The following is a 24,866-nucleotide window of genomic DNA, read 5'->3' on the forward strand; positions in this document are numbered from 1 at the left end:
ATGAGAAATTATAATGGAAAAAAAAAGAAAAGAAGTTTAATTCAACACATTAAACTACAAACCAAAAAAGAAGTTGGGAAATTATTTTATTAATGTGTAGTAATGTATTTTGTTTCAATATGCATAAACAGTGAAACAATGTCGATAAAAAGTTGTTACTATGGCAACGAAAACATGTCCTTACGAAGAAAGAAAGAAAATAAAAGAACGAAAGGAAAGAGGAAAACGGAAGTTGTGTTTGTGAAAATAAGTTTGGTGCATTTCACGTAAATGTAAATCCAGGTTTTCATTAAACTCTAACCACGCGGGTTATAACGAAATCGAAGTAATGTAATTGTGAATTCAATTCCAGGTAACGGATTGTTTTCTGTTTTAATCTAATTTTATTATAATAAATGCTTTATAAATTGTATTTATGTTTTATGCTATTCAATGGCAAAGTAACCGTGGTTCGTTTCAGCGTAAGTCCAGACCAGTTTTTAGATAAATTCTAACCGGTGGTCGGTTTTAAATGTCTCCTGTGAACGTTCTGGAATGGTGTAAGTGAGTGGCGGTGGTAGGATGAATTTGTTAGAGAGAGTATACTTTACTACTTCCATTAAATGTAACCGATTTTTACAGTGGACCCTCTGGACCCTCACCAGACAGAATATAGGAAACTATGATCAGCAAGATACTGGACAGCTAACAAGCCTATAACATACGACAGATGTCGCGATTCAGTTTGTGATTGATACGGCTGCACCAAATGTATACAGGCGCAGTCCTATAAATGTCAAAGTCGGAGGGGAAAAAATGAGTTCATTTTATTTATATAGAGAAGAAGATAGATAGATAGATAGATAGAAGAATAGAAGATAGAAAGAATAGAAGATAGAAGAAGATAGATAGATAGAAGAAGAGAAGAGATAAAACCCACACTTGGAGAGTGGAGGCGGGATCATCAAAAAACAAACAGAAAACAAAATGTCATTTTAACAAAACTTAGAATAGGTCACACACACCTAACGCATTCTTATCTTCTAAAAGGAGAAACTCAACCCAAATGCATTCCCTGTCAAGTACCACTTACTGTAAAACATCTGCATAGATCTTTCACAAAATAGAAAAAAAAAACTACAAAGAAATTGATCTTCAAAAAGAACAACACCGGAAAAATCTTATCTTACATTAAAGAAATAGGACTCTTCCAAAAAATATAACCCCAAAAAACCTTATATTCTGCAAAAACAAAAACAACCTGCCTTTTCCCCACTTTTCCATCCTCCTATTTACGCTTTCTCTTTCTATCCCCCCCCACTTTCTGACTGGTTTTCCAACTCCAAATGTACCGATCAATAATACTGTAACTATTTTCCCCCTCCCATTGCAAAACAAACCATATTCTGCAAGACAGAGAACAAAAATGATAAAATCCACTATAAAGACACCAAATCAAAAGCTACGAACTAACGATTGAAAATACAAAGAGCGTGAAGAATAAAAATCTCATATAAAATAACTGGATACAACATCAAATAGTATTCCCAAAATAACTGGATTCAGCATTAAATAATCTAGACAGGGTTGATATGCCGTAAAACAAAAACAACCCACCAACCTACATATATACAAAAACACTTTATATGCAACAAACTCCCACAACAACCAGACAATATTTTTGATTGAGGAAAACATTATACCAACATGTTTACCTAAATCTTTAAAACTTTAAATATTTTCCCAAACTATATCGAAAAATATCTTCAGCTAATCTTCTAAAGCATCAAATCTCCCACCTTTTTTGAGAATCTAAGGCATTAGCTACAACCCCCTACAACAGAAAAAAATTCCGCCCAATTATATCAAATATTGGCAAAGCCACATACAGAATCGCATGAACCATTGCCAGCATCCATACCATAAGCAACAGACATATAAAGAACACTGGTGACCTATTAAACAAAAGAAAAATACCGAAATACATAATAAATTCACACATAGATTTGGACAAAGTTTTATTTATATACTAATTGCCTCATCAAAAAAAGTGCTTAAACTTGCTGCACATTCACTTAAATAAAATTAACTTAGGCTTACCTTTTTCACTAATACAGATAATTAAACTTATTACCTGCATGACCTATTTCCAATTTAATAACACTTTCTGTAAACAAAAAATGGGATTCCCTCACAAAACAAAACAAAATAATTGCCTACCATTTATAGACATACACATTATAAAATCCAAAAGTAATTTGCTATTAAACGTACATCAGAAAAACATACAAAAACGACTACATATACTTTTACTCACACCTTAATAACAGAATAAAGTCTGGCATGATAATCGGTTTATTTTTACATGCTTTTAGTCTTGACAAAACCTCCAACGTATTAAAAGGTCACTAAAAGCATCAAAATATCCTCTTTATTTAATATCAAATGCAATGAAAAAGCAATAATAATATATTCTCTAATACAAATAAGCATAAATATAACAAACCAAATACTTCCCTATTAAATACACATTTTCTCATATCCACTCATGCCAACAACACTACAATTTGTAATACCCTAAACAAATTAGAAATACAAACGATACAAACCACATCATTAACTATAGTTCATATATTGAAAACCAGAAAGCACCCTACCAGAAACCCCACATCTAACACTGGAATATATACCATCCCCTGTAATGAACTGCAATGGCTGCTGTCAAATACATGTAGGAGAAACCCGACGAGATTTGAGAGAAAAACTTGCAGAACATGAAAGAGATATAAAAAAAATCTTGCAGAACATGAAAGAGATATAAAACAAACTTGCAGAACATTGAAAGAGATATAAAAAAAACATGCAGAACATGAAAGAGATATAAAAAAACTTGCAGAACATGAAAGAGATATAAAAAAACTTGCAGAACATTGAAAGAGATATAAAAAAAACTTGCAGAACATGAATGAGATATAAAAAAAAAACTTGCAGAACATTGAAAGAGATATAAAAAAAACTTGCAGAACATGAAAGAGATATAAAAAAAAACTTGCAGAACATTGAAAGAGATATAAAAAAAACTTGCAGAACATGAAAGAGATATAAAAAAAACTTGCAGAACATAAAAGAGATGTAAAAAAAACTTGCAGAACATGAAAGAGATATAAAAAAAATTGCAGAACATGAAAGAGATATAAAAAAAACTTGCAGAACATTGAAAGAGATGTAAAAATACTTGCAGAACATGAAAGAGATATAAAAAAACTTGCAGAACATTGAAAGAGATATAAAAAAACTTGCAAAACATTGAAAGAGATATAAAAAAAACTTGCAGAACATGAAAGAGATGTAAAAAAACTTGCAGAACATTGAAAGAGATATAAAAAAACTTGCAGAACATGAAAGAGATATAAAAAAAAAACTTGCAGAACATGAAAGAGATATAAAAAAAACTTGCAGTACATTGAAAGAGATATAAAAAAACTTGCAGAACATAAAAGAGATATAAAAAAAACTTGCAGAACATTGAAAGAGATATAAAAAAACTTGCAGAACATGAAAGAGATATAAAAAAACTGGCAGAACATGAAAGAGATATAAAAAAAACTTGCAGAACATGAAAGAGATATAAAAAAAACTTGCAGAACATGAAAGAGATATAAAAAAAAACTTGCAGAACATGAAAGAGATATAAAAAAAAACTTGCAGAACATGAAAGAGATACAAAAAAAAACTTGCAGAACATGAAAGAGATATAAAAAAAAACTTGCAGAACATGAAAGAGATATAAAAAAAAACTTGCAGAACATGAAAGAGATATAAAAAAACTTGCAGAACATGAAAGAGATATAAAAAAAACCTTGCAGAACATGAAAGACATATAAAAAAAACTTGCAGAACATGAAAGAGATATAAAAAAAACTTGCAGAACATGAAAGAGATATAAAAAAAACTTGCAGAACATGAAAGAGATATGAAAAAAAAACTTGAAGAACATGAAAGAGATATAAAAAAACTTGCAGAACATGAAAGAGATGTAAAAAAACTTGCAGAACATTGAAAGAGATATAAAAAAACTTGCAGAACATGAAAGAGATATAAAAAAAAAACTTGCAGAACATGAAAGAGATATAAAAAAACTTGCAGAACATTGAAAGAGATATAAAAAAACTTGCAGAACATGAAAGAGATATAAAAAAAAACTTGCAGAACATGAAAGAGATATAAAAAAACTTGCAGAACATTGAAAAAGTTATAAAAAAACTTGCAGAACATAAAAGAGATATAAAAAAAACTTGCAGAACATTGAAAGAGATATAAAAAAACTTGCAGAACATGAAAGAGATATAAAAAAACTGGCAGAACATTAAAGAGATATAAAAAAAACTTGCAGAACATGAAAGAGATATAAAAAAAACTCGCAGAACATGAAAGAGATATAAAAAGAAACTTGCAGAACATGAAAGAGATATAAAAAAAAACTTGCAGAACATGAAAGAGATACAAAAAAAAACTTGCAGAACATGAAAGAGATATAAAAAAAAACTTGCAGAACATGAAAGAGATATAAAAAAAAACTTGCAGAACATGAAAGAGATATAAAAAAACTTGCAGAACATGAAAGAGATATAAAAAAAACCTTGCAGAACATGAAAGAGATATAAAAAAAACTTGCAGAACATGAAAGAGATATAAAAAAAACTTGCAGAACATGAAAGAGATATAAAAAAAACTTGCAGAACATGAAAGAGATATGAAAAAAAAACTTGAAGAACATGAAAGAGATATAAAAAAACTTGCAGAACATGAAAGAGATATAAAAAAACTTGCAGAACATGAAAGAGATATAAAAAACTTGCAGAACATGAAAGAGATATAAAAATACTTGCAGAAAATGAAAGAGATATAAAAAAAACTTGCAGAACATGAAAGAGATATAAAAAAAACTTGCAGAACATGGAAGAGATATAAAAAAAACTTGCAGAACATGAAAGAGATATAAAAAAAAACTTGCAGAACATGAAAGAGATATAAAAAAAACTTGCAGAACATGAAAGAGATATAAAAAAAAACGTGCAGAACATGAAAGAGATATAAAAAAAACTTGCAGAACATTGAAAGAGATATAAAAAAACTTGCAGAACATGAAAGAGATATAAAAAAAACTTGCAGAACATGAAAGAGATATAAAAAAACTTGCAGAACGTGAAAGAGATATAAAAAAACTTGCAGAACATGAAAGAGATATAAAAAAACTTGCAGAACATGAAAGAGATATAAAAAAACTTGCAGAACATGAAAGAGATATAAAAAAACTTGCAGAACATGAAAGAGATATAAAAAAACTTGCAGAACATGAAAGAGATATAAAAAAACTTGCAGAACATGAAAGAGATATAAAAAAACTTGCAGAAAATGAAAGAGATATAAAAAAAAAAACTTGCAGAACATGAAAGAGATATAAAAAAACTTGCAGAACATGAAAGAGATATAAAAAAACTTGCAGAACATAAAAGAGATATAAAAAAACTTGCAGAACATGAAAGAGATATAAAAAAAACTTGCAGAACATGAAAGAGATATAAAAAAACTTGCAGAACATTGAAAGAGATATAAAAAAAACTTGCAGAACATGAAAGAGATATAAAAAAACTTGAAGAACATGAAAGAGATATGAAAAAACTTGCAGAACATTGAAAGAGATATAAAAAAACTTGCAGAACATGAAAGAGATATAAAAAAAACTTGCAGAACATTGAAAGAGATATAAAAAAACTTGCAGAACATGAAAGAGATATAAAAAACCTTGCAGAACATGAAAGAGATATAAAAAAACTTGCAGAACATGAAAGAGATATAAAGAAACTTGCAGAACATTGAAAGAGATATAAAAAAAACTTGCAGAACATGAAAGAGATATAAAAAAACTTGCAGAACATGAAAGAGATATAAAAAAACTTGCAGAACATGAAAGAGATATAAAAAAAACTTGCAGAACATGAAAGAGATGTAAAAAAAACTTGCAGAACATGAAAGAGATATAAAAAAACTTGCAGAATATGAAAGAGATATAAAAAAACTTGCAGAACATGAAAGAGATATAAAAAAAACCTTGCAGAACATGAAAGACATATAAAAAAAACTTGCAGAACATGAAAGAGATATAAAAAAAAACTTGCAGAACATGAAAGAGATATAAAAAAAACTTGCAGAACATGAAAGAGATATGAAAAAAAAACTTGAAGAACATGAAAGAGATATAAAAAAACTTGCAGAACATGAAAGAGATGTAAAAAAACTTGCAGAACATTGAAAGAGATATAAAAAAACTTGCAGAACATGAAAGAGATATAAAAAAAAAACTTGCAGAACATGAAAGAGATATAAAAAAACTTGCAGAACATTGAAAGAGATATAAAAACACTTGCAGAACATGAAAGAGATATAAAAAAAAACTTGCAGAACATGAAAGAGATATAAAAAAACTTGCAGAACATTGAAAGAGATATAAAAAAACTTGCAGAACATAAAAGAGATATAAAAAAAACTTGCAGAACATTGAAAGAGATATAAAAAAACTTGCAGAACATGAAAGAGATATAAAAAAACTGGCAGAACATGAAAGAGATATAAAAAAAACTTGCAGAACATGAAAGAGATATAAAAAAACTTGCAGAACATGAAAGAGATATAAAAAAAAACTTGCAGAACATGAAAGAGATATAAAAAAAAACTTGCAGAACATGAAAGAGATACAAAAAAAAACTTGCAGAACATGAAAGAGATATAAAAAAAAACTTGCAGAACATGAAAGAGATATAAAAAAAAACTTGCAGAACATGAAAGAGATATAAAAAAACTTGCAGAACATGAAAGAGATATAAAAAAAACCTTGCAGAACATAAAAGAGATACAAAAAAACTTGCAGAACATGAAAGAGATATAAAAAAACTTGCAGAACATGAAAGAGATATAAAAAAACTTGCAGAAAATGAAAGAGATATAAAAAAAAAAAAACTTGCAGAACATGAAAGAGATATAAAAAAACTTGCAGAACATGAAAGAGATATAAAAAAACTTGCAGAACATAAAAGAGATATAAAAAAACTTGCAGAACATGAAAGAGATATAAAAAAAACTTGCAGAACATGAAAGAGATATAAAAAAACTTGCAGAACATTGAAAGAGATATAAAAAAAACTTGCAGAACATGAAAGAGATATAAAAAAACTTGCAGAACATGAAAGAGATATGAAAAAACTTGCAGAACATTGAAAGAGATATAAAAAAACTTGCAGAACATGAAAGAGATATAAAAAAAACTTGCAGAACATTGAAAGAGATATAAAAAAACTTGCAGAACATGAAAGAGATATAAAAAACCTTGCAGAACATGAAAGAGATATAAAAAAACTTGCAGAACATGAAAGAGATATAAAAAAAAAACTTGCAGAACATTGAAAGAGATATAAAAAAAACTTGCAGAACATGAAAGAGATATAAAAAAACTTGCAGAACATGAAAGAGATATAAAAAAAAACGTGCAGAACATGAAAGAGATATAAAAAAACTTGCAGAACATTGAAAAAGTTATAAAAAAACTTGCAGAACATAAAAGAGATATAAAAAAAACTTGCAGAACATTGAAAGAGATATAAAAAAACTTGCAGAACATGAAAGAGATATAAAAAAACTGGCAGAACATTAAAGAGATATAAAAAAAACTTGCAGAACATGAAAGAGATATAAAAAAAACTCGCAGAACATGAAAGAGATATAAAAAAAAACTTGCAGAACATGAAAGAGATATAAAAAAAAACTTGCAGAACATGAAAGAGATACAAAAAAAAACTTGCAGAACATGAAAGAGATATAAAAAAAAACTTGCAGAACATGAAAGAGATATAAAAAAAAACTTGCAGAACATGAAAGAGATATAAAAAAACTTGCAGAACATGAAAGAGATATAAAAAAAACCTTGCAGAACATGAAAGAGATATAAAAAAAACTTGCAGAACATGAAAGAGATATAAAAAAAACTTGCAGAACATGAAAGAGATATAAAAAAAACTTGCAGAACATGAAAGAGATATAAAAAAAACTTGCAGAACATGAAAGAGATATAAAAAAAAACGTGCAGAACATGAAAGAGATATAAAAAAAACTTGCAGAACATTGAAAGAGATAAAAAAAAAATTGCAGAACATGAAAGAGATATAAAAAAAACTTGCAGAACATGAAAGAGATATAAAAAAACTTGCAGAACGTGAAAGAGATATAAAAAAACTTGCAGAACATGAAAGAGATATAAAAAAACTTGCAGAACATGAAAGAGATATAAAAAAACTTGCAGAACATGAAAGAGATATAAAAAAACTTGCAGAACATGAAAGAGATATAAAAAAACTTGCAGAACATGAAAGAGATATAAAAAAACTTGCAGAACATGAAAGAGATATAAAAAAACTTGCAGAAAATGAAAGAGATATAAAAAAAAAAACTTGCAGAACATGAAAGAGATATAAAAAAACTTGCAGAACATGAAAGAGATATAAAAAAACTTGCAGAACATAAAAGAGATATAAAAAAACTTGCAGAACATGAAAGAGATATAAAAAAAACTTGCAGAACATGAAAGAGATATAAAAAAACTTGCAGAACATTGAAAGAGATATAAAAAAAACTTGCAGAACATGAAAGAGATATAAAAAAACTTGCAGAACATGAAAGAGATATGAAAAAACTTGCAGAACATTGAGAGAGATATAAAAAAACTTGCAGAACATGAAAGAGATATAAAAAAAACTTGCAGAACATTGAAAGAGATATAAAAAAACTTGCAGAACATGAAAGAGATATAAAAAACCTTGCAGAACATGAAAGAGATATAAAAAAACTTGCAGAACATGAAAGAGATATAAAGAAACTTGCAGAACATTGAAAGAGATATAAAAAAAACTTGCAGAACATGAAAGAGATATAAAAAAACTTGCAGAACATGAAAGAGATATAAAAAAACTTGCAGAACATGAAAGAGATATAAAAAAAACTTGCAGAACATGAAAGAGATGTAAAAAAAACTTGCAGAACATGAAAGAGATATAAAAAAACTTGCAGAATATGAAAGAGATATAAAAAAACTTGCAGAACATGAAAGAGATATAAAAAAAACCTTGCAGAACATGAAAGACATATAAAAAAAACTTGCAGAACATGAAAGAGATATAAAAAAAAACTTGCAGAACATGAAAGAGATATAAAAAAAACTTGCAGAACATGAAAGAGATATGAAAAAAAAACTTGAAGAACATGAAAGAGATATAAAAAAACTTGCAGAACATGAAAGAGATGTAAAAAAACTTGCAGAACATTGAAAGAGATATAAAAAAACTTGCAGAACATGAAAGAGATATAAAAAAAAAACTTGCAGAACATGAAAGAGATATAAAAAAACTTGCAGAACATTGAAAGAGATATAAAAACACTTGCAGAACATGAAAGAGATATAAAAAAAAACTTGCAGAACATGAAAGAGATATAAAAAAACTTGCAGAACATTGAAAGAGATATAAAAAAACTTGCAGAACATAAAAGAGATATAAAAAAAACTTGCAGAACATTGAAAGAGATATAAAAAAACTTGCAGAACATGAAAGAGATATAAAAAAACTGGCAGAACATGAAAGAGATATAAAAAAAACTTGCAGAACATGAAAGAGATATACAAAAAACTTGCAGAACATGAAAGAGATATAAAAAAAAACTTGCAGAACATGAAAGAGATATAAAAAAAAACTTGCAGAACATGAAAGAGATACAAAAAAAAACTTGCAGAACATGAAAGAGATATAAAAAAAAACTTGCAGAACATGAAAGAGATATAAAAAAAAACTTGCAGAACATGAAAGAGATATAAAAAAACTTGCAGAACATGAAAGAGATATAAAAAAAACCTTGCAGAACATAAAAGAGATACAAAAAAACTTGCAGAACATGAAAGAGATATAAAAAAACTTGCAGAACATGAAAGAGATATAAAAAAACTTGCAGAAAATGAAAGAGATATAAAAAAAAAAAACTTGCAGAACATGAAAGAGATATAAAAAAACTTGCAGAACATGAAAGAGATATAAAAAAACTTGCAGAACATAAAAGAGATATAAAAAAACTTGCAGAACATGAAAGAGATATAAAAAAAACTTGCAGAACATGAAAGAGATATAAAAAAACTTGCAGAACATTGAAAGAGATATAAAAAAAACTTGCAGAACATGAAAGAGATATAAAAAAACTTGCAGAACATGAAAGAGATATGAAAAAACTTGCAGAACATTGAAAGAGATATAAAAAAACTTGCAGAACATGAAAGAGATATAAAAAAAACTTGCAGAACATTGAAAGAGATATAAAAAAACTTGCAGAACATGAAAGAGATATAAAAAACCTTGCAGAACATGAAAGAGATATAAAAAAACTTGCAGAACATGAAAGAGATATAAAGAAACTTGCAGAACATTGAAAGAGATATAAAAAAAACTTGCAGAACATGAAAGAGATATAAAAAAACTTGCAGAACATGAAAGAGATATAAAAAAAACTTGCAGAACATGAAAGAGATATAAAAAAAACTTGCAGAACATGAAAGAGATGTAAAAAAAACTTGCAGAACATGAAAGAGATATAAAAAAACTTGCAGAACATTGAAAGAGATATAAAAAAACTTGCAGAACATGAAAGAGATATAAAAAAAACCTTGCAGAACATGAAAGACATATAAAAAAAACTTGCAGAACATGAAAGAGATATAAAAAAAACTTGCAGAACATGAAAGAGATATAAAAAAAACTTGCAGAACATGAAAGAGATATGAAAAAAAAACTTGAAGAACATGAAAGAGATATAAAAAAACTTGCAGAACATGAAAGAGATGTAAAAAAACTTGCAGAACATTGAAAGAGATATAAAAAAACTTGCAGAACATGAAAGAGATATAAAAAAAAAAATTGCAGAACATGAAAGAGATATAAAAAAACTTGCAGAACATTGAAAGAGATATAAAAAAACTTGCAGAACATGAAAGAGATATAAAAAAAAACTTGCAGAACATGAAAGAGATATAAAAAAACTTGCAGAACATTGAAAGAGATATAAAAAAACTTGCAGAACATAAAAGAGATATAAAAAAAACTTGCAGAACATTGAAAGAGATATAAAAAAATTGCAGAACATGAAAGAGATATAAAAAAACTTGCAGAACATGAAAGAGATATAAAAAAAACCTTGCAGAACATGAAAGACATATAAAAAAAACTTGCAGAACATGAAAGAGATATAAAAAAAAACTTGCAGAACATGAAAGAGATATAAAAAAAACTTGCAGAACATGAAAGAGATATGAAAAAAAAACTTGAAGAACATGAAAGAGATATAAAAAAACTTGCAGAACATGAAAGAGATGTAAAAAAACTTGCAGAACATTGAAAGAGATATAAAAAAACTTGCAGAACATGAAAGAGATATAAAAAAAAAACTTGAAGAACATGAAAGAGATATAAAAAAACTTGCAGAACATTGAAAGAGATATAAAAAAACTTGCAGAACATGAAAGAGATATAAAAAAAAACTTGCAGAACATGAAAGAGATATAAAAAAACTTGCAGAACATTGAAAGAGATATAAAAAAACTTGCAGAACATAAAAGAGATATAAAAAAAACTTGCAGAACATTGAAAGAGATATAAAAAAACTTGCAGAACATGAAAGAGATATAAAAAAACTGGCAGAACATGAAAGAGATATAAAAAAAACTTGCAGAACATGAAAGAGATATAAAAAAAACTTGCAGAACATGAAAGAGATATAAAAAAAAACTTGCAGAACATGAAAGAGATATAAAAAAAACTTGCAGAACATGAAAGAGATACAAAAAAAAACTTGCAGAACATGAAAGAGATATAAAAAAAACTTGCCAAACATGAAAGAGATATAAAAAAAAACTTGCAGAACATGAAAGAGATATAAAAAAACTTGCAGAACATGAAAGAGATATAAAAAAAACTTGCAGAACATGAAAGAGATATAAAAAAAACTTGCAGAACATGAAAGAGATATAAAAAAAACTTGCAGAACATGAAAGAGATATAAAAAAAAACTTGCAGAACATGAAAGAGATATGAAAAAAAAACTTGAAGAACATGAAAGAGATATAAAAAAACTTGCAGAACATGAAAGAGATATAAAAAAAAACTTGCAGAACATTGAAAGAGATATAAAAAAACTTGCAGAACATGAAAGAGATATAAAAAAAACTTGCAGAACATGAAAGAGATATAAAAACACTTGCAGAACATGAAAGAGATATAAAAAAAACTTGCAGAACATGAAAGAGATATAAAAAAACTTGCAGAACATGAAAGAGATATAAAAAAACTTGCAGAACATGAAAGAGATATAAAAAAACTTGCAGAACGTGAAAGAGATATAAAAAAACTTGCAGAACATGAAAGAGATATAAAAAAACTTGCAGAACATGAAAGAGATATAAAAAAAAAACTTGCAGAACATGAAAGAGATATATAAAAACTTGCAGAACATGAAAGAGATATAAAAAAACTTGCAGTACATGAAAGAGATATAAAAAAACTTGCAGAACATGAAAGAGATATAAAAAAAACTTGCAGAACATGAAAGAGATATAAAAAAACTTGCAGAACATTGAAAGAGATATAAAAAAAACTTGCAGAACATGAAAGAGATATAAAAAAAAACTTGCAGAACATGAAAGAGATATAAAAAAACTTGCAGAACATTGAAAGAGATATAAAAAAAACCTTGCAGAACTTGAAAGAGATATAAAAAAAACTTGCAGAACATGAAAGAGATACAAAAAAAACTTGCAGAACATGAAAGAGATATAAAAAAAAACTTGCAGAACATGAAAGAGATATGAAAAACAAACTTGAAGAACATGAAAGAGATATAAAAAAACTTGCAGAACATGAAAGAGATATAAAAAACACTTGCAGAACATGAAAGAGATATAAAAAACTTTCAGAACATGAAAGAGATATAAAAAAAACTTGCAGAACATGAAAGAGATATAAAAAAAACTTGCAGAACATGAAAGAGATATAAAAAAACTTGCAGAACATGAAAGAGATATAAAAAAAACTTGCAGAACATGAAAGAGATATAAAAAAAAACTTGCAGAACATGAAAGAGATATAAAAAAAAACTTGCAGAACATGAAAGAGATATAAAAAAAACTTGCAGAACATTGAAAGAGATATAAAAAAACTTGCAGAACCTGAAAGAGATATAAAAAAAACTTGCAGAACATGAAAGAGATATAAAAACACTTGCAGAACATGAAAGAGATATAAAAAAACTTGCAGAACATGAAAGAGATATAAAAAAACTTGCAGAACATGAAAGAGATATAAAAAAACTTGCAGAACATGAAAGAGATATAAAAAAACTTGCAGAACATGAAAGAGATATAAAAAAAACTTGCAGAACGTGAAAGAGATATAAAAAAACTTGCAGAACATGAAAGAGATATAAAAAAAACAAACTTGCAGAACATGAAAGAGATATATAAAAACTTGCAGAACATGAAAGAGATATAAAAAAACTTGCAGAACATGAAAGAGATATAAAAAAACTTGCAGAACATGAAAGAGATATAAAAAAAACTTGCAGAACATGAAAGAGATATAAAAAAAACTTGCAGAACATTGAAAGAGATATAAAAAAAACTTGCAGAACATGAAAGAGATATAAAAAAAACTTGCAGAACATGAAAGAGATATAAAAAAACTTGCAGAACATTGAAAGAGATATAAAAAAACTTGCAGAACATGAAAGAGATATAAAAAAAACTTGCAGAACATTGAAAGAGATATAAAAAAACTTGCAGAACATGAAAGAGATATAAAAAACTTGCAGAACATGAAAGAGATATAAAAAAACTTGCAGAACATGAAAGAGATATAAAAAAACTTGCAGAACATTGAAAGAGATATAAAAAAACTTGCAGAACATGAAAGAGATATAAAAAAACTTGCAGAACATGAAAGAGATATAAAAAAACTTGCAGAACATGAAAGAGATATAAAAAAAACTTGCAGAACATGAAAGAGATGTAAAAAAAACTTGCAGAACATGAAAGAGATATAAAAAAACTTGCAGAACATGAAAGAGATATAAAAAAACTTGCAGAACATGAAAGAGATATAAAAAAAAAACTTGCAGAACATGAAAGAGATATAAAAAAAGACTTGCAGAACATGAAAGAGATATGAAAAAAAACTTGCAGAACATGAAAGAGATATAAATAAAACTTGCAGAACATGAAAGAGATATAAAAAAAAAACTTGCAGAACATGATAGAGATATGAAAAAAAACTTGCAGAACATGGAAGAGATATAAAAAAAACTTGCAGAACATGAGAGAGATATAAAAAAACTTGCAGAACATGAAAGAGAAATAAAAAAACTTGCAGAACATGAAAGAGATATAAAAAAACTTGCAGAACATGAAAGAGATATAAAAAAAAACTTGCAGAACATGAAAGAGATGTAAAAAAACTTGCAGAACATGAAAGAGATATAAAAAAAACTTGCAGAACATTGAAAGAGATATAAAAAAACTTGCAGAACATGAAAGAGATATAAAAAAACTGGCAGAACATGAAAGAGATATAAAAAAAACCTTGCAGAACATGAAAGAGATGTAAAAAAACTTGCAGAACATGAAAGAGATATAAAAAAAACTTGCAGAACATGAAAGAGATATAAAAAAAACTTGCAGAACATGAAAGAGATATAAAAAAAAACTTGCAGAACATGAAAGAGATATAAAAAAAACTTGCAGAACATGAAAGAGATATAAAAAAACCTGCAGAACATGAAAGAGATATAAAAAAAAAACTTGCAGAACATGAAAGAGATATGAAAAAAAACATGCAGAACATGAAAGAGATATAAAAAAAACTTGCAGAACATGAAAGAGATATAAAAAAAACTTGCAGAACATGAAAGAGATATAAAAAAAACTTGCAGAACATGAAAGAGATATAAAAAAACTTGCAGAACATAAAAGAGATACAAAAAAAACTTGCAGAACATGAAAGAGATATAAAAAAAAACTTGCAGAACATGAAAGAGATATAAAAAAACTTGCAGAACATGAAAGAGATAAAAAAAAAAACTTGCAGAACATGAAATAGATATAAAAAAACTTGCAGAACATGAAAGAGATATAAAAAAACTTGCAGAACATGAAAGAGATATAAAAAAAACTTGCAGAACATGAAAGAGATATAAAAAAAACTTGCAGAACATGAAAGAGATATAAAAAAACTTGCAGAACATGTAAAGAGATATAAAAAAACTTGCAGAACATGAAAGAGATATAAAAAAAACTTGCAGAACATTGAAAGAGATATAAAAAAACTTGCAGAACATGAAAGAGATATAAAAAACTTGCAGAACATGAAAGAGATATAAAAAAACTTGCAGAACATGAAAGAGATATAAAAAAACTTGCAGAACATGAAAGAGATATAAAAAAAACTTGCAGAACATGAAAGAGATATAAAAAAAAACTTGCAGAACATGAAAGAGATATAAAAAAAACTTGCAGAACATGAAAGAGATATAAAAAAAAACTTGCAGAACATGAAAGAGATATAAAAAAAACTTGCAGAACATGAAAGAGATATAAAAAAAAACTTGCAGAACATGAAAGAGATATGATAAAAAAACTTGAAGAACATGAAAGAGATATAAAAAAACTTGAAGAACATGAAAGAGATATAAAAAAACTTGCAGAACATGAAAGAGATATAAAAAACTTGCAGAACATGAAAGAGATATAAAAAAAACTTGCAGAACATGAAAGAGATATAAAAAAACTTGCAGAACATGAAAGAGATATAAAAAAACTTGCAGAACATGAAAGAGATATAAAAAAAACTTGCAGAACATGAAAGAGATATAAAAAAAAAACTTGCAGAACATGAAAGAGATATAAAAAAAAACTTGCAGAACATGAAAGAGATATAAAAAAAACTTGCAGAACATGAAAGAGATATAAAAAAACTTGCAGAACATTGAAAGAGATATAAAAAAACTTGCAGAACATGAAAGAGATATAAAAAAAACTTGCAGAACATTGAAAGAGATATAAAAAAACTTGCAGAACATGAAAGAGATATAAAAAACTTGCAGAACATGAAAGAGATATAAAAAAACTTGCAGAACATGAAAGAGATATAAAAAAACTTGCAGAACATGAAAGAGATATAAAAAAAACTTGCAGAACATGAAAGAGATATAAAAAAACTTGCAGAACATGAAAGAGATATAAAAAAAAAACTTGCAGAACATGAAAGAGATATAAAAAAAGACTTGCAGAACATGAAAGAGATATGAAAAAAAACTTGCAGAACATGAAAGAGATATAAAAAAAACTTGCAGAACATGAAAGAGATATAAAAAAAAAACTTGCAGAACATGAAAGAGATATGAAAAAAAACTTGCAGAACATGGAAGAGATATAAAAAAAACTTGCAGAACATTGAAAGAGATATAAAAAAAACTTGCAGAACATGAAAGAGATATAAAAAAAAAACTTGCAGAACATGAAAGAGATATAAAAAAACTTGCAGAACATTGAAAGAGATATAAAAAAAAACTTGCAGAACATGAAAGAGATATAAAACAAAACTTGCAGAACATGAAAGAGATACAAAAAAAACTTGCAGAACATGAAAGAGATATAAAAAAAAACTTGCAGAACATGAAAGAGATATGAAAAACAAACTTGAAGAACATGAAAGAGATATAAAAAAACTTGCAGAACATGAAAGAGATATAAAAAACACTTGCAGAACATGAAAGAGATATAAAAAACTTGCAGAACATGAAAGAGATATAAAAAAAACTTGCAGAACATGAAAGAGATATAAAAAAAACTTGCAGAACATGAAAGAGATATAAAAAAACTTGCAGAACATGAAAGAGATATAAAAAAAACTTGCAGAACATGAAAGAGATATAAAAAAAAACTTGCAGAACATGAAAGAGATATAAAAAAAACTTGCAGAACATTGAAAGAGATATAAAAAAACTTGCAGAACATGAAAGAGATATAAAAAAAACTTGCAGAACATGAAAGAGATATAAAAACACTTGCAGAACATGAAAGAGATATAAAAAAACTTGCAGAACATGAAAGAGATATAAAAAAACTTGCAGAACATGAAAGAGATATAAAAAAACTTGAAGAACATGAAAGAGATATAAAAAAACTTGCAGAACATGAAAGAGATATAAAAAAAACTTGCAGAACGTGAAAGAGATATAAAAAACTTGCAGAACATGAGAGAGATATAAAAAAAACAAACTTGCAGAACATGAAAGAGATATATAAAAACTTGCAGAACATGAAAGAGATATAAAAAAACTTGCAGAACATGAAAGAGATATAAAAAAACTTGCAGAACATGAAAGAGATATAAAAAAAACTTGCAGAACATGAAAGAGATATAAAAAAAACTTGCAGAACATTGAAAGAGATATAAAAAAAACTTGCAGAACATGAAAGAGATATAAAAAAAACTTGCAGAACATGAAAGAGATATAAAAAAACTTGCAGAACATTGAAAGAGATATAAAAAAACTTGCAGAACATGAAAGAGATATAAAAAAACTTGCAGAACATGAAAGAGATATAAAAAAACTTGCAGAACATGAAAGAGATATAAAAAAAACTTGCAGAACATGAAAGAGATGTAAAAAAAACTTGCAGAACATGAAAGAGATATAAAAAAACTTGCAGAACATGAAAGAGATATAAAAAAACTTGCAGAACATGAAAGAGATATAAAAAAAAAACTTGCAGAACATGAAAGAGATATAAAAAAAGACTTGCAGAACATGAAAGAGATATGAAAAAAAACTTGCAGAACATGAAAGAGATATAAATAAAACTTGCAGAACATGGAAGAGATATAAAAAAAAAACTTGCAGAACATGAAAGAGATATGAAAAAAAACTTGCAGAACATGGAAGAGATATAAAAAAAACTTGCAGAACATGAGAGAGATATAAAAAAACTTGCAGAACATGAAAGAGAAATAAAAAACTTGCAGAACATGAAAGAGATATAAAAAAACTTGCAGAACATAAAAGAGATATAAAAAAAAACTTGCAGAACATGAAAGAGATGTAAAAAAACTTGCAGAACATGAAAGAGATATAAAAAAAACTTGCAGAACATTGAAAGAGATATAAAAAAACTTGCAGAACATGAAAGAGATATAAAAAAACTGGCAGAACATGAAAGGGATAAAAAAAAACTTGCAGAACATGAAAGAGATGTAAAAAAACTTGCAGAACATGAAAGAGATATAAAAAAAACTTGCAGAACATGAAAGAGATATAAAAAAAACTTGCAGAACATGAAAGAGATATAAAAAAAAACTTGCAGAACATGAAAGAGATATAAAAAAAACTTGCAGAACATGAAAGAGATATAAAAAAACCTGCAGAACATGAAAGAGATATAAAAAAAAAACTTGCAGAACATGAAAGAGATATGAAAAAAAACATGCAGAACATGAAAGAGATATAAAAAAAACTTGCAGAACATGAAAGAGATATAAAAAAAAACTTGCAGAACATGAAAGAGATATAAAAAAAACTTGCAGAACATGAAAGAGATATAAAAAAACTTGCAGAACATAAAAGAGATACAAAAAAAACTTGCAGAACATGAAAGAGATATAAAAAAAAACTTGCAGAACATGAAAGAGATATAAAAAAAAACTTGCAGAACATGAAAGAGATATAAAAAAAACTTGCAGAACATGAAAGAGATATAAAAAAAAACTTGCAGAACATGAAAGAGATATGAAAAAAATCTTGCAGAACATGAAAGAGATATAAAAAAAACTTGCAGAACATGAAAGAGATATAAAAAAAAACTTGCAGAACATGAAAGAGATATAAAAAAAACTTGCAGAACATGAAAGAGATATAAAAAAAAACTTGCAGAACATGAAAGAGATATAAAAAAAACTTGCAGAACATGAAAGAGATATAAAAAAAAACTTGCAGAACATGAAAGAGATATGATAAAAAAACTTGAAGAACATGAAAGAGATATAAAAAAACTTGAAGAACATGAAAGAGATATAAAAAAACTTGCAGAACATGAAAGAGATATAAAAAACTTGCAGAACATGAAAGAGATATAAAAAAAACTTACAGAACATGAAAGAGATATAAAAAAAACTTGCAGAACATGAAAGAGATATAAAAAAACTTGCAGAACATAAAAGAGATATAAAAAAAAAAAAACTTGCAGAACATGAAATAGATATAAAAAAACTTGCAGAACATGAAAGAGATATAAAAAAAACTTGCAGAACATGAAAGAGATATAAAAAAACTTGCAGAACATGAAAGAGATATAAAAAAACTTGCAGAACATGAAAGAGATATAAAAAAACTTGCAGAACATGAAAGAGATATAAAAAAAACTTGCAGAACATGAAAGAGATATAAAAAAACTTGCAGAACATGAAAGAGATATAAAAAAAAAAAAACTTGCAGAACATGAAATAGATATAAAAAAACTTGCAGAACATGAAAGAGATATAAAAAAACTTGCAGAACATGAAAGAGATATAAAAAAAACTTGCAGAACATGAAAGAGATATAAAAAAAACTTGCAGAACATGAAAGAGATATAAAAAACTTGCAGAACATGAAAGAGATATAAAAAAACTTGCAGAACATGAAAGAGATATAAAAAAACTTGCAGAACATGAAAGAGATATAAAAAAAACTTGCAGAACATGAAAGAGATATAAAAAAAACTTGCAGAACATGAAAGAGATATAAAAAAAAACTTGCAGAACATGAAAGAGATATAAAAAAAACTTGCAGAACATGAAAGAGATATAAAAAAAACTTGCAGAACATGAAAGAGATATAAAAAAAACTTGCAGAACATGAAAGAGATATAAAAAAAACTTGCAGAACATGAAAGAGATATGATAAAAAAACTTGAAGAACATGAAAGAGATATAAAAAAACTTGAAGAACATGAAAGAGATATAAAAAAACTTGCAGAACATGAAAGAGATATAAAAAACTTGCAGAACATGAAAGAGATATAAAAAAAACTTGCAGAACATGAAAGAGATATAAAAAAAACTTGCAGAACATGAAAGAGATATAAAAAAACTTGCAGAACATGAAAGAGATATAAAAAAAACTTGCAGAACATGAAAGAGATATAAAAAAAAACTTGCAGAACATGAAAGAGATATAAAAAAAACTTGCAGAACATGAAAGAGATATAAAAAAAACTTGCAGAACATTGAAAGAGATATAAAAAAACTTGCAGAACATGAAAGAGATATAAAAAAAACTTGCAGAACATGAAAGAGATATAAAAAAACTTGCAGAACATGAAAGAGATATAAAAAAACTTGCAGAACATGAAAGAGATATAAAAAAACTTGCAGAACATGAAAGAGATATAAAAAACTTGCAGAACATGAAAGAGATATAAAAAAACTTGCAGAACGTGAAAGAGATATAAAAAAACTTGCAGAACATGAAAGAGATATAAAAAAACTTGCAGAACATGAAAGAGATATAAAAAAAAAAAAACTTGCAGAACATGAAAGAGATATAAAAAAACTTGCAGAACATGAAAGAGATATAAAAAAACTTGCAGAACATGAAAGAGATATAAAAAAAACTTGCAGAACATGAAAGAGATATAAAAAAAACTTGCAGAACATGAAAGAGATATAAAAAAACTCGCAGAACATTGAAAGAGATATAAAAAAACTTGCAGAACATGAAAGAGATATAAAAAAAACTTGCAGAACATTGAAAGAGATATAAAAAAACTTGCAGAACATGAAAGAGATATAAAAAACTTGCAGAACATGAAAGAGATATAAAAAAACTTGCAGAACATGAAAGAGATATAAAAAAACTTGCAGAACATGAAAGAGATATAAAAAAAACTTGCAGAACATGAAAGAGATATAAAAAAACTTGCAGAACATGAAAGAGATATAAAAAAAAAAACTTGCAGAACATGAAAGAGATATAAAAAAAGACTTGCAGAACATGAAAGAGATATGAAAAAAAACTTGCAGAACATGAAAGAGATATAAAAAAAACTTGCAGAACATGAAAGAGATATAAAAAAAAAACTTGCAGAACATGAAAGAGATATGAAAAAAAACTTGCAGAACATGGAAGAGATATAAAAAAAACTTGCAGAACATGAAAGAGATATAAAAAAACTTGCAGAACATGAAAGAGATATAAAAAAACTTGCAGAACATGAAAGAGATATAAAAAAACTTGCAGAACATTGAAAGAGATATAAAAAAACTTGCAGAACATGAAAGAGATATAAAAAAAACTTGCAGAACATGAAAGAGATATAAAAAAACTTGCAGAACATGAAAGAGATATAAAAAAACTTGCAGAACATGAAAGAGATATAAAAAAACTTGCAGAACATGAAAGAGATATAAAAAAAACTTGCAGAACATGAAAGAGATATAAAAAAACTTGCAGAACATGAAAGAGATATAAAAAAAAAAAAACTTGCAGAACATGAAATAGATATAAAAAAACTTGCAGAACATGAAAGAGATATAAAAAAACTTGCAGAACATGAAAGAGATATAAAAAAAACTTGCAGAACATGAAAGAGATATAAAAAAAACTTGCAGAACATGAAAGAGATATAAAAAAACTTGCAGAACATTGAAAGAGATATAAAAAAAACTTGCAGAACATGAAAGAGATATAAAAAAAACTTGCAGAACATTGAAAGAGATATAAAAAAACTTGCAGAACATGAAAGAGATATAAAAAACTTGCAGAACATGAAAGAGATATAAAAAAACTTGCAGAACATGAAAGAGATATAAAAAAACTTGCAGAACATGAAAGAGATATAAAAAAAACTTGCAGAACATGAAAGAGATATAAAAAAAACTTGCAGAACATGAAAGAGATATAAAAAAAAACTTGCAGAACATGAAAGAGATATAAAAAAAACTTGCAGAACATGAAAGAGATATAAAAAAAACTTGCAGAACATGAAAGAGATATAAAAAAAACTTGCAGAACATGAAAGAGATATAAAAAAAACTTGCAGAACATGAAAGAGATATGATAAAAAAACTTGAAGAACATGAAAGAGATATAAAAAAACTCGAAGAACATGAAAGAGATATAAAAAAACTTGCAGAACATGAAAGAGATATAAAAAACTTGCAGAACATGAAAGAGATATAAAAAAAACTTGCAGAACATGAAAGAGATATAAAAAAAACTTGCAGAACATGAAAGAGATATAAAAAAACTTGCAGAACATGAAAGAGATATAAAAAAAACTTGCAGAACATGAAAGAGATATAAAAAAAAACTTGCAGAACATGAAAGAGATATAAAAAAAACTTGCAGAACATGAAAGAGATATAAAAAAAACTTGCAGAACATTGAAAGAGATATAAAAAAACTTGCAGAACATGAAAGAGATATAAAAAAAACTTGCAGAACATGAAAGAGATATAAAAAAAACTTGCAGAACATGAAAGAGATATAAAAAAACTTGCAGAACATGAAAGAGATATAAAAAAAACTTGCAGAACATGAAAGAGATATAAAAAAAAACTTGCAGAACATGAAAGAGATATAAAAAAAACTTGCAGAACATGAAAGAGATATAAAAAAAACTTGCAGAACATTGAAAGAGATATAAAAAAACTTGCAGAACATGAAAGAGATATAAAAAAAACTTGCAGAACATGAAAGAGATATAAAAAAACTTGCAGAACATGAAAGAGATATAAAAAAACTTGCAGAACATGAAAGAGATATAAAAAAACTTGCAGAACATGAAAGAGATATAAAAAAACTTGCAGAACATGAAAGAGATATAAAAAAACTTGCAGAACGTGAAAGAGATATAAAAAAACTTGCAGAACATGAAAGAGATATAAAAAAACTTGCAGAACATGAAAGAGATATAAAAAAAAAAAACTTGCAGAACATGAAAGAGATATAAAAAAACTTGCAGAACATGAAAGAGATATAAAAAAACTTGCAGAACATGAAAGAGATATAAAAAAAACTTGCAGAACATGAAAGAGATATAAAAAAAACTTGCAGAACATGAAAGAGATATAAAAAAACTCGCAGAACATTGAAAGAGATATAAAAAAACTTGCAGAACATGAAAGAGATATAAAAAAAACTTGCAGAACATTGAAAGAGATATAAAAAAACTTGCAGAACATGAAAGAGATATAAAAAACTTGCAGAACATGAAAGAGATATAAAAAAACTTGCAGAACATGAAAGAGATATAAAAAAACTTGCAGAACATGAAAGAGATATAAAAAAAACTTGCAGAACATGAAAGAGATATAAAAAAACTTGCAGAACATGAAAGAGATATAAAAAAAAAACTTGCAGAACATGAAAGAGATATAAAAAAAGACTTGCAGAACATGAAAGAGATATGAAAAAAAACTTGCAGAACATGAAAGAGATATAAAAAAAACTTGCAGAACATGAAAGAGATATAAAAAAAAAACTTGCAGAACATGAAAGAGATATGAAAAAAAACTTGCAGAACATGGAAGAGATATAAAAAAAACTTGCAGAACATGAGAGAGATATAAAAAAACTTGCAGAACATGAAAGAGATATAAAAAAACTTGCAGAACATGAAAGAGATATAAAAAAACTTGCAGAACATGAAAGAGATATAAAAAAACTTGCAGAACATGAAAGAGATATAAAAAAAACTTGCAGAACGTGAAAGAGATATAAAAAAACTTGCAGAACATGAAAGAGATATAAAAAAAACAAACTTGCAGAACATGAAAGAGATATATAAAAACTTGCAGAACATGAAAGAGATATAAAAAAACTTGCAGAACATGAAAGAGATATAAAAAAACTTGCAGAACATGAAAGAGATATAAAAAAAACTTGCAGAACATGAAAGAGATATAAAAAAAACTTGCAGAACATTGAAAGAGATATAAAAAAAACTTGCAGAACATGAAAGAGATATAAAAAAAACTTGCAGAACATGAAAGAGATATAAAAAAACTTGCAGAACATTGAAAGAGATATAAAAAAACTTGCAGAACATGAAAGAGATATAAAAAAAACTTGCAGAACATTGAAAGAGATATAAAAAAACTTGCAGAACATGAAAGAGATATAAAAAACTTGCAGAACATGAAAGAGATATAAAAAAACTTGCAGAACATGAAAGAGATATAAAAAAACTTGCAGAACATTGAAAGAGATATAAAAAAACTTGCAGAACATGAAAGAGATATAAAAAAACTTGCAGAACATGAAAGAGATATAAAAAAACTTGCAGAACATGAAAGAGATATAAAAAAACTTGCAGAACATGAAAGAGATATAAAAAAAACTTGCAGAACGTGAAAGAGATATAAAAAAACTTGCAGAACATGAAAGAGATATAAAAAAAACAAACTTGCAGAACATGAAAGAGATATATAAAAACTGGCAGAACATGAAAGAGATATAAAAAAACTTGCAGAACATGAAAGAGATATAAAAAAACTTGCAGAACATGAAAGAGATATAAAAAAAACTTGCAGAACATGAAAGAGATATAAAAAAAACTTGCAGAACATTGAAAGAGATATAAAAAAAACTTGCAGCACATGAAAGAGATATAAAAAAAACTTGCAGAACATGAAAGAGATATAAAAAAAACTTGCAGAACATTGAAAGAGATATAAAAAAACTTGCAGAACATGAAAGAGATATAAAAAAAACTT

At 26.9% G+C, this 24,866-nt stretch overlaps 1 protein-coding gene and 1 long non-coding RNA gene across 18 annotated transcripts in view; one reads left to right on the plus strand and one right to left on the minus strand.

The window, feature by feature from the left end:
• The window catches only part of LOC145297666 (uncharacterized), a 1,332,115-nt gene that overhangs the window by 143,576 nt on the left and 1,163,673 nt on the right, over window positions 1-24,866 (plus strand). The window lies entirely within an intron of this gene.
• Window positions 108-24,620, minus strand: LOC145297669 (uncharacterized). Of its 10 annotated transcripts, none has more exons than XR_013870301.1 (3): window positions 24,587-24,620; window positions 17,727-18,405; window positions 108-16,022 (listed from the first exon to the last, which is right to left on the minus strand). It is a non-coding gene; the product is annotated as an uncharacterized LOC145297669 (long non-coding RNA). The 10 variants fall into 10 exon arrangements; XR_013870302.1 differs by lacking the exon at window positions 24,587-24,620 and having other exon boundaries at window positions 108-14,692; window positions 15,808-16,022; window positions 17,727-21,820; XR_013870294.1 differs by lacking the exon at window positions 24,587-24,620 and having other exon boundaries at window positions 108-9,932; window positions 10,732-16,022; window positions 17,727-21,820.

Source organism: Euprymna scolopes, chromosome 18 (genome assembly GCF_053919585.1).
Source record: "Euprymna scolopes isolate OS-2025 chromosome 18, ASM5391958v1, whole genome shotgun sequence".
Taxonomy (NCBI): Eukaryota; Metazoa; Mollusca; class Cephalopoda; order Sepiida; family Sepiolidae; genus Euprymna; species Euprymna scolopes.